At 48.8% G+C, this 15,140-nt stretch overlaps 1 long non-coding RNA gene across 1 annotated transcript; it reads left to right on the top strand.

The window, feature by feature from the left end:
* Positions 1–2,480: 2,480 nt before the first annotated feature.
* Positions 2,481–8,303, top strand: LOC149914335 (uncharacterized). The gene is made up of 4 exons (XR_016460571.1): positions 2,481–4,050; positions 4,588–4,655; positions 4,736–5,022; positions 5,528–8,303. It is a non-coding gene; the product is annotated as an uncharacterized LOC149914335 (long non-coding RNA).
* Positions 8,304–15,140: the final 6,837 nt, after the last annotated feature.

Raw genomic sequence — 15,140 nt, 5'->3', positions numbered from 1 at the left:
AGGAAAAAGAGGACATAAGGTTATATGACAGGTTTGGTGGACAGAGAGAGAAACCAAAGGATGTATCTCCATAGCGAGACCCATGTTTAATCACACCATGTTCTGCAGAAGGCTTCCTTGCTTTTGCCTTGCTCCCATGGCTGCTGCTGGTGCTGATGGACATTTTCTGCTCAGGGATTCCAGGTGGGACCCACATCATCCAACATCTGCATCCCCTGGGAAAGCACAAGGAGAGGCATGGGAGGGGAAATTGAGACAATCCTCTTAAATCCCAGAACAGCTTCAACCTTTCCATCTTCTGGAGAGAGATGTCTTCGGTCAGAGAGGATTAAAAGGATAAATGCTGACAGCAGCACGGGGCTGCAGGACCTCCTTCAGAGCCTCTTACGATGCACTCAGCTATCTGAAATGGAATCTGAGCACTTTGTGAACGATGGCCAACAACGGGAGATGGAGAATTCACTCAACCCATGGGGTCAGAGGAGATCCTCACTTGAGTTTCCCAACGCAGCTGTGACTTTTTGGGGTCGTCCTGCTTCCAGATGTTGATCGGGGAGGTGTCCCCATTGGCCAACACCCAACACACGTGGGGCTGATTTGGGCTTTTGTAGGGTATAAGGTGACTCGGGAGCGGTTGGGGCTGAATTGAGTGTGGGATGGCCAACGGGTCAACTCGAAACTCTAAAAAATGAATAGATTGTAAAGTGCCAAAGAAAAATATCTCATCAGGGACTGTGCACAAACGCAGCCATTTGTCAGAGATCTGCGATAAAACTGGGACAACAAAAAAAATGTTTTTTAAAAATTATTATTTTGTTTTTAAATGAAAGCATCTCTTCCTCCATTGTCTCTCTAAGAAAAGATTCAAGTTTTTTCTTTTTTCTTTTTCTTTTTTCTTTATTTTCTTTCTCTTTTTTTTTTTTTTCCCTTTATTTTCCAAAGGGTTTCTTGTGTGGGAAAAAAAAAAAAAAATCTCTTTCTGACCTAAAGTGCTCCCAGTATTGCAACACAATGAAGCGATGGCAATTTACAGACATTTGCTAAGAAGTTCGATCCTGTCTCTTCAAGCTTGAGCCTTTTTCCTGGAAATCAGACAAGCTGACTGTGCTGCTGCAAGCAGAAAATATTAATGTGCTAAAGTTAAGTTAAGTGTTCCTCTGCACAGCCCGAAAAAGGAAAAAAAAGCAACGTTATTCCATGGTTAAGGTCCCGCTCTGCTTCAGTGTCAGCCAGCAGAAATGTAAATCACTGCAGCAAAATAAAGGGTAAAAAGAGGAACAAATTCAAAATGTAATAAAGTTAGGGAAGGCTGAAAGCCGGCAGCGGGTCTGATAGGAATGGGAAATAAATGGTTTGAAGATATATGGGCAATTATCCTGAAAAATATATACATCTGGAGGAAGGAAATCTGTTTGCTGCCGGACTCTCAGCTGTGAAATGATGCTGAAATGGTGAGGAGGGCACATCATCCATGGGGCATTGCTCAGGCTGTGCGCCTATGGGGTCACATCTGATGGCTGTGGGACATCCTGCATGGAGATAAGGAAAGCTGAATGGCCATGGGCGACCCAGATTGGTCCCAGCTCTGCAGGGTTTTATCAGCAATCCTGCAAAATCCAGCCCAAATTCTTCCACGAGTCTAAATAACGCCGTAAAATAGATAGGAGCATTCAATAATTTATTTCTATTTGGGAGTTGGAATGAAATGTAATTCTGTCCTGATAGCAGATGCCAACTAGCTACATCCCGGCCCATTAGCGATGTGATGGAGTTTCCTGGCATCTTGACATGTGAAAAATCATCTTTTCTGGTGCTGCTGAAAGATATCAGAAGTTGAATGTCGGAACAACTCTGGAGGAAGAGGGGTGCAACTTTCTCACCCACCGCCTCAGCATCTTCCATGGGTGCAGACCTGCAGCAGCGCTATGTTGGAGGGGATGTAAAGCATCCCAGGGCTAATAGAGGGATTTTCTTTTCTCGAGTCTAATATTCAACAGCATCTGCTGTGGATGAGCTCGTTGGATGGTATTAAACCATAGAAACATCCTCGGGCCTGGAGAACACTCAAGTGCTGAACTTGGCAGTGGTTTAAGGGCAAATCAGCTTTAAGATAAAGCTGACTGAACACAGAATTGGGATAGAGGTGGACATCGTGGTGGGACTGAAGGGTGGGAGCCCTCCTTTCCACCACGTTTCCCACCTGTGAGGTCCTAATGGCAGCTGTAGGGCACAGCTATGTGGGTTGGGGGGTCACAGCTGTGGGTCACAAATCATAGGGGGGTCACAGCTGTGGGTCACAAATCACAGGGTGTGTATTTGCTGATGGAGACAGAAAAATGGGAAGGCGCAGGATGGAGCCGGGATGATTTGGAGGGCTGAGAAAATGCTGGAAGTGGAGAGGTAAAGCTTGAGGGCTGTGCAGTAACTTTGATTACAGTGTGTAAATACCTTAACAGGAAGAAAATAAGAGGTGCCGAGAGGCTCTTTATTCTAATATGTGAAAACATAGTGGGATGCAACGGCTGGGAGATGGAGAGAGAGGAGCTGGAAATGTGGCTCAGACAACCTACGGCGAAGATGATTATCTATTAGGATAAATTACCTGGGAAGCAAAGCAGCCTTTATCTTCTGACAGAGGCACACGATGCCCTTCTGGAGAGGGCACGAGCAAAAGCAAGTTATTGTGTTATTAAAAACTCTGTAAAAATCTCTGGCTTGTTTTATGCACGGCGTTGTGTTTAATGCCTGATGTCACCCAGCTCATCCCCAGCGCTGGAGAGAAATGGAAGGGCTCTTCCAATGGTGCAAGTAGGGTGGCTCTTCCAATAGATCCTTTCTCTGTGTTTATCCACCTCTCCCTGCACTTTCTCATTCTGTTGCTGACGTGGGCATGTTTCTCCTAAAGACCTTTTGGAACAATCTTCCAACATCTGCCAAGCAGCACTCAGCACAGGGCTGGATATCCTCGGGATGAGGCACGGCTGCATCCCATCTTGGAAGCACCGAAGCAATGGAATTTCCCCACAGCAGAGGTGTGATGTGACAGGTCTGAGCTGATAAGCAATTTCTTTCTTGTTCTGCAGCGGCTGGAAGAGATTGTCACCCACAGAACGTGATAGCAAGGCAGTGCTGATAACGGCGTGCGCTGCCGGAGGATGCAGCCAGGCAGCCCCCAAGGACCAGAGTGGGATGTCCAGACAGAAACATGCTTCAATTTCTCTTCTCAGACTGAGACATCCCAGATAAAGCCTTTATCTGGCCTTTTCTCCAATCAATACGATGCTTCATCCTCCTCCTCAGAGCACAGCGGGGGCAGGCGTCGCGGGAACGGCTTTATCACAACGCTTCCCTCAGATGCAGGAAAATTGGATTTTCCTCCCTAGTGCAACTTTAGGGGCTGCTCCATGTTCCAGCTGCGATGTTTGATCCCAGGTAGGCTGAGGATGGCAGCCCGGACAGTGTGGGGATGCTTACAAGAGATGCGTTGAAGTGAAGGTAAAATAATACGATTTTCCCCTCTCCACCTGAAGGCGTATTTCCAAGCAGTCCAGGGCCTTTCCAGACTGTTTTATGGTCAGGAGAGGGCAGCAAAACGCTCCTTTTCCAGGAGAGGGAAGCAGATAGGAAGAGGAGCGTGAGGTCTCCATTTGGGGCTGTTTTGTTGTGATGAATTGGAGCCAGAACCGACACAGGTTGCTCAAGAAAAACACACAGAATTTGGAGCAGAACCCCAAAGCCACACTCTGCTTCCATCAGATGCTGCTGGGAGATGGCCCTTTATGAGGCATCATGCAGCTGGTGCTCAGGTAGTGGATGCTGTGTGTTGGTGCCTTGAGATGCATCCACCCACTCCCAACTGTTGGCCATGGCCAAGCCTTGGTGGTGAAGCATCCGGTGGGGTCACAACGCTGCTCTGTTTTGGTGACATTGATGATGCTCAGCAATGGTTCTGATGGGCATCCTCGTGTTCTGACCCCAGAGCTCGTGGCTGAGGGACGTGCAGACTGTGCTGAACCACGTCTCCATTGGTTTTATCCAAGGAGAGCTGATGTGAGCTGCAGGGTTTGTCAATGGGGGGAAGGTGTTGCCGTCACATCACCTCTTGTTACGTGTAAGACAGTCTGACCTTGGACAGATTAATCCTAGAGAGCATTGCTGGCTTCACAGCCCCTTCTGCTCACAGTGTCATGGCCCAGGAATCCCAAATCTCACAACGATGCACCCAGCTTCCCAGCACCAGCTCTCCTGACTTCAGAAGACCATTGATAGCATTAGGTTAGTTTATGAATATCTTATCTTTTGCACCTGCACTTCCTCCCCCCCTTCCCAGCCCCACCACCCCCTGTTCAGTGCAGCTTGATTGAATGATTTCCAGGTATGGGTGAGGGACTGTTCCCAAGAAGCTCTGCTTGTGGGCATTTTACTCTGAAGAGGATTTAATGGTGTAAATATGAACTCCATACTTGCAGTTTAGCCTCCATACCCCAGCCTGGTCCCAGGTATGTTTAATTTTCTGATATAGATGTGTTATACCACCACGTCCTTTTGTCCATCCTTGGGACCTGCTGTAATTCTGATCAATTTCAGAGCCTCGAAGCCTCTTGCCACTGCTCCTGTAGGGATGCAGGAGCTCTGCTGGGCTGCCAAGCCTACTGGTGAGAGTCATCCACCCACATTTAGCAGCCTACAAGGTAGGTGTCTCCAATGAGCTCATCACTTTGTGATTCCTTTATAGCCACTGGCAAGAAGGAGAAGTGAGTCACACCACCCTGGACAGCTGTCCTGGCACAGCTGAGTCACCTCCAGGAGGTGGCCATGGCTCTTCACCAGCCAGCCCTGCTCAAGCATTGCCCTGATGCTGGATTCAAGATGCATCTCGTTCCCTAGAGCAGGATGTCAGGTTGGATATTAGGAAAGAAAACGTCCAAAAGAATGGTCAGGCATTGGCACAAGCTGCCCAGAGAGGTGGTGGAGTTCCTGGAGGTGTTCAAGGAAGTTGGAGATGTGGCACTTGGGGACATGGTTAGTGGCCGTGGTGGGTGTGATGGGTTGGCTTGGGGATCTTGGAGGTCTTTTCTGATCTTAATTGCTCTATGAGTGGGAATAGGTGGATGGGTTGATGGTTGGACTTGATGGATCTTCTCCAGCCTTAATGATCCCATGATTTTGTATCCCAGGACTGCAGGCTGCTCACATCCTGGGGAGCCTTGGGATCATTCCCACCGATATCCCATCCATCCCATAACCAGAGCTTTCTGCCCCTCACAATGAGCTCCCCCACTCACACACCCCATCTATGTGCAAAAGCTTGATTTCCTCAGGACGGGCTAAAAACTAAGGCGAAAATACAGCAGTGGCAAAATTCAGCTAAAAGTGTGATAGAACCACCCTGAACTGGCGCAACTGAAAGTAGAGCTGCGTGCACACATGGGCTGCTCTGCTTAAAAAATAACCTTGAATGCATTTGCATTTATAGCTGAGAAAGAGGTGCTTCCCTCTCTGATAATATCCTGTGTCAATGAAATAGTTTGCTCAGGACGTTGGATGGAGAAGAACGAACTCTGAGCTCACTCATCCCTTTGGGATCCTGCTGGGATTTCTACACGTGGGTGATCCGAGCAGCAGAAAGGGCAGGTTGGAACCAACCCTACTGGGATCAGTGCTCCAAACAGAGAACAGCCCACAGCACGGCTATCAAAACCAGGGCAAAGCAGCCTGAGAGGTGGTTGGGAACTCATTGGTGAGGCCACAGCTCGGGCTGAAGTCGTGCTGGTGCCTGCAGCTGAGCTCTGGATGCAGATCTGAGCTGCTCCACCAGCGGAAAGCGGTCGGGTTTTCAGATCTGCAAACAGAAATGGTGATTAGAGCTGAGCCCGTGCTCAGTGGAGTGCTCTGCTCGTAGGTAAGTGCTGCCTCTTCCTCTGCTCTTGCTGTTGTCACTTTATCAGCTCGCTGCAATCTGCTTTTTCCTATATTTGACTGCTTATAATTAGCCCGCTGGGTCTGCTATTCTCTCCGTTTCTTTATCTGTTTCCTGACAGATTTGGAGATGGCTCCATTTTAAATATATACTGTGCTTTAAGAAAAGAAACTCTTCTCCAGAGCTCTTTGAAGCTCAGTGCTCCGGGGACAGTGCCAGCAGACAGGCTTTCGGCTCAAAGAGTACGTGTAATAAGGGACAATTAGGTGGCAGCAAACATTTAATTATCAAATGGATTGGTGCTTCTTACACTGCCTGAAGTTAAGCAGGTGCCTCATACACAGCTCTCAGATGGGAGAAATGTTTCAAAGCCAAATGAGCTGATGAACGTACGTAGGGTGTATAAATCAGGAAGAGGGTTTTAGCAAAGTCCTGGAGCAGCTTTTAGGTTGGGTAGGGGATGGTTTTGGGGGTTAACACAGGGGGCTGCATGGCAGTGGAGATGGGGGACTGTTCCTGCAGTGACTGGGGAAGGTCTCAACCAATGGTCCCAGGAGATGATCCTTGTGGGTCCCTTCCAACTTGGCACATCCTACGGTTTTATGATTAAATGCCACTGACTTTGAGATGCCAGGGTCACCCCCAAACCAGTGGGGTGCCCCAAACCATGTCACGTCAGTAGGCTGGAGCCACCAGAATCTGTCCTACCTCATCCCACGTGTCAATGGCACTCAGTCTCAACGTGGGTGGCTCTCAGCAGAGCCTTTGCACCTTTGCCACCATGTCCTTGTAACCCAGATCCTGCTCACAGAGCAGTGCCTGAGCCTGCAGTGCTGGGGCCAGGCAGGATTCTTTATTCCTGAAAACTTCACCAAGCATTGGATGGGAAAACTCTGCCCAAAAAGAGGCTCTGCTCTGCTCCACGCTCCCAACTCTTCATCCAGACCCAGCACCTGCCCTTGGGCCACTCCAGCTTTGTGAGGGAAAAAAAAAGGTTTGATCTGAACAGCTTGAGATCCCCTCTCTATTTTCAACAGCCTTTGCTCACTCGAATGCCTCCAGGGGTGTTGCACGACTCCATCAATGCTATTAACCTCTGCAAACACTGCGCTCAGCTGATGTCTGACCTGCCATCAGGAGCCCACGTTGATGTGTTGGCAGCACAGACAGCAGGCTTGGTGTGTCAGGTTACTTCCTAAAGCGATTTCCCTTGTGTTTTCTAGTTCATTCGGGGACTTCTCTTCCTGGTGATGGAGATCCTGCCGTGGTGGGCAACACTCCATTTTCTCTCTCCCACTGCTCCCAATGCTGAATCTCCCCCACAGCTTTCCGAAACTCCCCAGGCAGATGCTCTTCACCCAAATAGAAAACACCACATTCAAGGCAGTTCCTCACTGTTGGCTCAAGCCTTGCCCTGCAGACCCATCTCTGAACGATCTGATCCAGGAAGACCCAACAGGAGGAGCTTCAACTCCTTCGGGGCTGCGAGCACAGTGAGGTCTCTTCCTTTTCCCCACTTTCTGCTGGTTCAGATGGGCAAATCTCCTGGGAGCTGAGTCCCTCAGAGTGGTGCACAGGGGCACTTGTTTGTGGCTGGAGAGTGCAGCGAAAGCAAGCGTTAATTCCACTTACAGGATGAAATTGGCAGGAGAGACACTGAATTTTCCGTCCAGCTCTAAAGTGCTCTCAAAGTGATCTAATTTATCACTGCGGCAGAGGCAGCAGCCATTCAGATGCTCTCCCAGCTCTCTGGCTTCGCAATCAGGAGATAAGATGACTTCATGTGAGCGGACGGGTCCAAATTCTTTGTCTTTCTGCTTTTCTTGGGTCCTCACCAGATCCTGCAGTCGCACTTGTGCCTCTCAGCTGCTGCTCCGTGAATGGCTCTGGAGATCTGGATGTGGGGATTTTAATTGCCGTGGCTGCATAGAAGAGATGTCCATCCAACAAACAGAGAGCAGCTTTGGACACAGACAGACAGTCGTGGGATGGGAGAGGATGGTATTAACTAAAAGAGGGGAGATTTGAGTCAGATGTGAGCAATTCCTTCCCCAAAAGCACTGAGACCCTGGGGCTGCTGCCCAGAGAAGTGTGGGTGCTCCATCCTTGGAGGTGCCCAAGGCCATGAATGGGGCCCTGGGCAGCCTGAACTGGTGTGGGGCAGCCAGCCCATAGCAGGGGGTAATGGGGGTCCCTTTTGACCCAACCATGCTGTGATGTGATTCCATGGTTCTATGATCTTTGAAGTCACTTCCAACTCAACCTTGCTCTGACTCCATGATTCTGTGATGTTTAAGGTTCCTTCCAACCCAACCCTTCCTTGATTCCATGGTTCTCTGATTCCATCTGTCCAGAATGTGCTGCCCATGGTAGGGTGGATGGGGACAGGGATGGAGGGTTTGGCTCCTGTAGGTCAGGAAGTTTTGTGAATGAATGATGAGAACTCAGTCTTTGTCCCCCCCCCCCCCCCTTTTTTTTTTATTTTGCTTTTCAAGCTCTGAATTGTGACCTCAGTGATTTTTGAACAACTGGAGCTCCTCTGAAATGGAGAAGGATATAAGCAGAGGAAAAAGAAATAGAAAAATATTCCTGAATAAGCAACTTCGGACATCACCCTATTAATTGTATTCAGTGCCTAGAGGGGGGAAAGAACAGAAGAAAGAAAGAGAAAGGTGGAAAGGGAAAAAGCAAAATTCTGATATATTAGCAGAACTATTTGTGGAAGCAAATAGAACTGCTGTGTGTCTGCCTGGGCTGCCAGGAGCAGCTCTGCCTCCTGGATGCCTCTGCCCTCTGGTTTGAGTGGAATGCAGCTGATGGGGGAAAAGAGAAAAGAAAACAACGACTGCTCCCACGGTGATGGAGGGGAAACAGCAAAGCCTGCAGCCCTCAGGCAGCTGTGCTAATCAAACAATTCTCTCCGGGAGCATCCAGTGGAAGAATGAGCTCCAAATGAAAAAAAAACCACCCCAAACCTGAAAGAAAAGGGTGCAGGGGGGCATAGCTGCAGTTGCTCTTGGAAACTGCAGTGAAAAGTCTGAAAAGTCGTGTCAAATGTTAAAATGAAGTGGTTCCATTAGTGTGTCTCCATGGGATCCAACGTGTCTCCATGGGGTCTCACACCGTGTCTCCATGGGATCCTACACCATGTCTCCATGTGGTCCCATAGCATGTCACCACATATCCCACACCTTCTCATAGAAGGGCACCTCAGCCTGTTCTGCTGGGAGCATTTCCTGACCCAGGCTGGGCATCCTCAGCACGTGGAGGTGCTGGAAGATCACCCAATCCCTCCAATGCAGCTCTGATATGGCTGAGATGGGAGCATCCTGCCTGCTCCTCAGCTGCCATTACATGGAGGTAGAGTACATTGTGAGCTCTTTCAGTTTTCTGGCTCTCCGAGACAGGGTGAGAAGTCCTTGTGACTTTGACCTGGAATTGTTCCATCAACTGACAGAACATCTGCCTCTCCCCAGGCGCTCCCAGACACGGCAGATTGCAGGGAAGCAGCTCAGGTGCTGGAAATGGGGAGGCATTCTGAAGGCATTTCTTAACAGCATTGCATCCGATGTAACTCACCTCTCCTTTGACTCTATACAAGGAGTCACGGCTGGTCACCAAAGCAGATCCATGCCTACAGCCACGGAAATGGGGCACTTCCAATGTCTCCTCCAATTCTCTGCTCAATGTCAGTCCAACCTGGGCTGCACCAGGCACTGATGGCCACGCAGCCCCATGGTTCTGCTGACACCCAGAAGTGGGGCTGGAACAACAGCACCCAAATAGGCTCTTCTTGAGCATCTGGCTCCAAAGAAAAAAAACAACCACAAGGCACAGAGGCACACACAGCGACTGGGAGAGGTTTGAGAAGCATTTCTGGGTGCTCCTGCCATAAGATCACAGGTGAGCTGCTGAGTCCCAACGCCTGGAATCGTTGGATCATTCCCTGTGTGCAGAGCCCAAGACCAAAGGCTTGGTCAGACCATCACTATTTTCACAATGTGGATGGGTTGATGGTTGGAATTGATGATCTTAATGGTGTCTTCCAACCTCAGTGATGCTATGACTGATTCCTAACCAGCTGGTAGGGCACGTGGCGAGCAGCCATCAGCAGAGCAGATGTGCTCCTCTGGTCCAAATACTGCACTCTGAATAGTGGGGCTCAGTGTTCCCCACTTCTCTCAGCTGCCACAGGGTGTGCTTGCACAGATGGAAATGTCTCTTCCATGGACAATTGTGACAGAGCAGCCCGCTCCTGCTGCACGCTCCATTGCCCTGAGCTGTGTGTGCAGCACCTGCAAGTTGTCTGCGCAGAGATGAGCCGGGCTCAATCATCAGGCAGAGCTTCAACGTAATTAGGAGCTATTACAGCCTCAGGTTGAAGCTTTTGGGGGTAATAACAATATGCAGGGACACAATTAACGATGCACTGCACTTTGCGTATTCAGAGGACCTCGTTTTGAGCACCCACCTGCAGCCCCTCTTGGCTCTGAGCACCTATAGGAGTGGGTACTCTCTGCCAGGAGGGTCACACCTCCTATTTGTGTGCTGAATGCCATCTGCCAAGAGGAGCACCAAAGCAAGGAGAGGATCTTGCTGCCTCCAAGACAGCAGAAAACGCCCTCATGCACTGGGGTGAGACAAAGCTGAATGTGTGGGCAGGTCTGGGCTATAGGCACACTGATAAAAAACCTGAGAGAGAAGCCAGTGCTTGGAGAGAAATGTCTTTTAGACATTAGAGCAGCTCCTGACTTGTGCATAACTCCCCCAGAAAGCAGCCGGTGCCCTCTGGACACAAAGGCCAAAACTCATGGTCTAATTTCTCCCCTTACAAGAAATAGATGGAGAAAGAGAGGCCGTCGTGATAAATCACTGCTGCTGTGAGGTCTCTGTCACTGCCACACTGATGTCCTCATAAGCAAACGAAAGGAGTAAGACCCAGCCAAAGGCAACACCATTGTTACGAGGTCTCCTGGATGCGTGCAATGAGGTTTTGCTTTTGGGGGAAGCACAGTGCCATCATCTCTGCTCTTCTTGTTCAGAGCAGCAGTGACACAAACCACAGCTGCTCCACAAGGTCAACAGGAAGAGACATGGGGCCTCCATCAGGAATGCAAGAAAGAGCTCAGATGCAATAAACCAGCAAAACATTTCAAGATGGTGACCAGGGGCTTCTCATTATCCTATTTTATAATAATTGAAATAATATGTGGGGGAGCATAAGCAATATGAAAACCAAGAGGGGGATTTTCAGGGGCATCTTCCTGGGCTGTGTGCAATTAGGGGAAGCCTTCCCCCAGCTGATCCATGCCCTGAAAAGGAGCAGGGAAAAGGGGGGGACGGGATAGAACGAAACAAAACAAACAAAAATCTCCCAATGCGAGTCAAGTGAAAAGGGGCATCTGTGGGTGTTTTGTCTGAAAAACAGAGGAGATTGTCTGCAGAGGATCAAACCCCACATGGGTAAGATGAGAACTGGTGGACTTCAAAGTGTTCCTCCTCCCTCTGAGACCTCCCCCTAGATTCCCAGCACTGTGTGCATGTGCCAACTTTTTCCTGCTCAGGGAAAGCTGAGGAAAGGGGGGGTCCTTTACCCTTCCTATAGTATTTCTCCTTCTTCAGTTTTAGGATATGGGCACCACAGAGGCCCCCCAATGGCTGGAAGTGGACGATTTGGGACACAGGAAAAAAGGCACAAAGCTTTTCTTCTTCTTCTTTTTTTTTTTTTTTTGCTGGGGGAGGGGGGATGGAGCGTGAGATCTCAGAAGCAGAGATATCCCTGAGACACACCAGTAGAAACACGTTCATCTCCCGATAATTCCTCACTTATAATTACACTGAGACCCGACAATTCACTGGGCTCTGAGCAGCATTGCTGGTGCCCCAATTCTGCAGTCATGCGAAGGTGCCCAGGGAAGCACCTTCTAGAAATTCATCAAATCATACAAAGATTTCAGCGTGCAAGGCTGCAATTTCAACAAGAAAAGAGAATGGAAATGTCAAAAGATGGCAACGCTGCGGCAGCCATTGGGATGCACTGGTGTGGAGCTCTCCATGGTGGTTCATTTGGGGATGGATTTAACTGGGGAGCTTTCCAACCCAACATCAAGACTTTGTGGCAATGGTCTGTTGGTTGGTCTTGATGATCTTTTCCAGCCTTAATGATTCTAAGGATGCTGGGCAAGTTGGTAGCGGCGGTTCCACGGCCAGGAGAAATCATTGCTGAGGATAAGCTGGGGATCAGTGTTTTTCCAGGATTGCTCAAGCAAGCAAGGGTGCAGTGCCCAGAAATAGGTTCTGGTTTGGGGGAGCTGGTAGAAAAGAGGTCACTTGCACCAAATCAAGTAGGGTGACACCAAACACGCACGTCTCTTTTACACGAGGCTAACGTTTTACCCATTTTTTTCCCCAATACGTTGTGAAAGCAGAGCTCATCAAACACTCATGTCACTGGTTTTCAGCAGCGCTGCCTGGCATTCTCTGTGATAGGAAAGGCAAGATAGATCTGCTTAAACCTATTGAGACATTTCATCACAGATAGGCTCAGCTGGGGAACAGAGCGCGAACCGGGGAAAAAAAAATGTTCTGATATTTATGTCTGTGCATCTGACGAGGCTGGAGCTGAGGCTGGGCGTGCACACTTCATTTTGCCCATAAATTTGTCACTTTAGAGCCAGACAATTTTCAACCCCGTTGTGGGGTCGCCTCTGTAATCCCGACGTAGAGGAGCTTCCCAAGTCGCTCCTAAATCAGGCGTTTATCACGGCTCATCTGAAGCAGCTATTTTAGAGAGGGACCCCAGGGAGGGACTCCGTTCACTGTTTGTAGATGCTTAAACACAGCCTGCTGTGCTTCACCCTGGCACCCACATCTCCTTTGCAGCCATGGGTGCAGGTCACGTCATCCCAAAGCACGTGTCTGAAATAGCATCGACGAATCTTAAACGAGCTCCGTTCCCAAATGCAATTTGAAGATGTAAAAAGATAGCAAAATCTATCGCTTCCTTTAGGATGTGTTCTCCTGATAGATTCCCCTCCTCGTTAAATGTTTGAAGCGTATTTTGAGCCTGAAATTGCCTAAAATCCTTCATCCTTGAGTCTCAGTACATCTCTGCCTGCTGTATATTAAATATTCCTCCATTCATATTCTCCGCCAGGTACATAAATGGAGTGCACAACCAAGTAACTTCCCAGCCTTTCCCTTTCATTACCTCCTTTCATATTTATGCCGAATCCTATTGAGGAGATGATGCCTGGAACCCTTCTTCTATTATGATGTTTTTTAGCTTTTTATTTTTTATTTCTTTTCACATTGGAAGAGACAAAATGGAAATGGGGAAGGAGCTCCGGACTCAACTTTTGGAAGTTTTAACCACTGGGATTTGGACTGATTGGGCACCAGAAGGAAAATTTGCCCTAAAACTCACAGTGTAGAAGTAGAACGCCCAACATCTTTGTTTTTGCAAGAATTTACTGGTGGATATAAAGCAAAGGAGGCATAAGGGGGCTTCTTGCAGAGCCACGCTCTAATTAAGTCTAAGGCCTTCTGTCCCATCCCGTGTCAGCATCTCCGGACACTTACTGTGCCCATCATTCTTGGTGCCATTTGTGCATTTTATAGCATCTGCCCTTGGTTTGGGCTGGGTGAGCACTTCGGATTTCTTCTCCAAGGTGAGCGCAGCCAGAGATAAATCAGACTGGAGACAGCGGGACTATTTCTGCTCAGTGTTGTAAGTGAGATTTGGGTTTATTTCTGCCAAGATTACCAAAAGGTGATGCTTTCTGGAAGTCCTGACTCAGCCCAGAGATGATCTGAAAGGAAAACACGTCGTAATGGCAGCAGAGCCTGCAGTCACCCCACAGCAGTGGGACAGCCCAGTCACATCCCTATGCTGTGCCTTAAGCTATGTGCAAAGAGGGACCAAACTGAGGAATACAGAAGGGTTTGGAGGAAACACAGAGAGATGTCACACCTCGGAAGCCGGTTGCCATGGAGACAGGCTCATTTAACCCTATCAGGGTCAAGCAGCCCTTCTTATACGAGCTAATTGAATTAAAGAGATGGAAAGGAAATGCAAAATCAGTTGGCACTGATTCATGCCATTGCTCAGGCTGGGTGGGATTCTTGAGGATGGGCTTCGGTTGGGTATCCACGCACTGTTTATAGGCAAAAGAATCCACTGATGGGATGGATTGGAGAAGGAAGACCAAAGGTAGAGGGTAAGGTAACCCACGCTGTGGTTAAGGTGGCACTTCAGTGCTGTATCATCCTGGGATGAGAAGCTCCCAGCTGTGCTCAGTGCTCCTCCTGAGCCGTGGGTACCGCTCCTTTATCTCCCTTCTGGATTTGAAATGTGGATAAAGCAAAGCTGGCAAGGTAATTATTCCTCACTGTCAAACATTGCTCTTGGTTTGCTGTCTGCAGACAGCTGGAGAGTGATGAATCCCTTTGTGTTTGCATCAGCCTTGGAGTCGCTCCAGGAAAAGGTGCAAACAGGGGAAGTTTCGCATTAACGTGACCCATCAGCATAGATCTCACTGCTGCTGTGTCTGAGCTGGAGAAGGGAGCTCATGTGAAGCAAGAGGACCCAACTGCAAAAAAGCAACATGGTGTTGAAAATGCAAATCCCCAGCACGGAGCAACGGTGTTCTGCTCACAGAACCCCCAAACCCACTGCGTCCTATTGAAAGCCTGCTTCACACTGGTGTGATTTTGGCAGTTCTCTCCTCTGCACTGGGGTCACAGGGAGCTGTGCTCCAAACCCGACCCACTGCTCCCACCACTCCTCACCTCCCGTCCCCGTTCACTCCCTATATATGGGTCAAAGCTGCCATCTGCTCATTCTCTCCTTCCTCTCTCTCGATAGCTCTGACCTGTGATTGTTCTTTTTTTTTTTTTTTTTTCTATCCCTGCAGGAACACAGAAACCCAGAATGACTGAGGCTGGAGGTCACCCATTCTGCTCCAAGCAGGGAGCCCACGACCGTGTGTGTCAAGCTTTGTGCACATCACAAAGATCACAGACCCCACAGCCTCGCTGTATTCAATCAACCACACTGATTTTATTCTTATACCTAAATAAACTCACCATATTATGTTGTTTTTTTTTTTTTTCTGGTCAATGAAGACTGTTGGAAATTCCCATTTGCCAGCCCCAAGGTGTAGTGCTGAGCACTGGCAGCTCAGGACCCGTTTTTTGGGGGCAAGGTTTCACTCTCTTT

This window comes from Phasianus colchicus, chromosome 30 (genome assembly GCF_987193195.1).
Source record: "Phasianus colchicus chromosome 30, bPhaCol1.hap1.1, whole genome shotgun sequence".
NCBI classification, from domain to species: domain Eukaryota; kingdom Metazoa; phylum Chordata; class Aves; order Galliformes; family Phasianidae; genus Phasianus; species Phasianus colchicus.
Note: the sequence above shows the minus strand (reverse complement) of the source record. Positions and strands in the feature narration are given on the sequence as shown.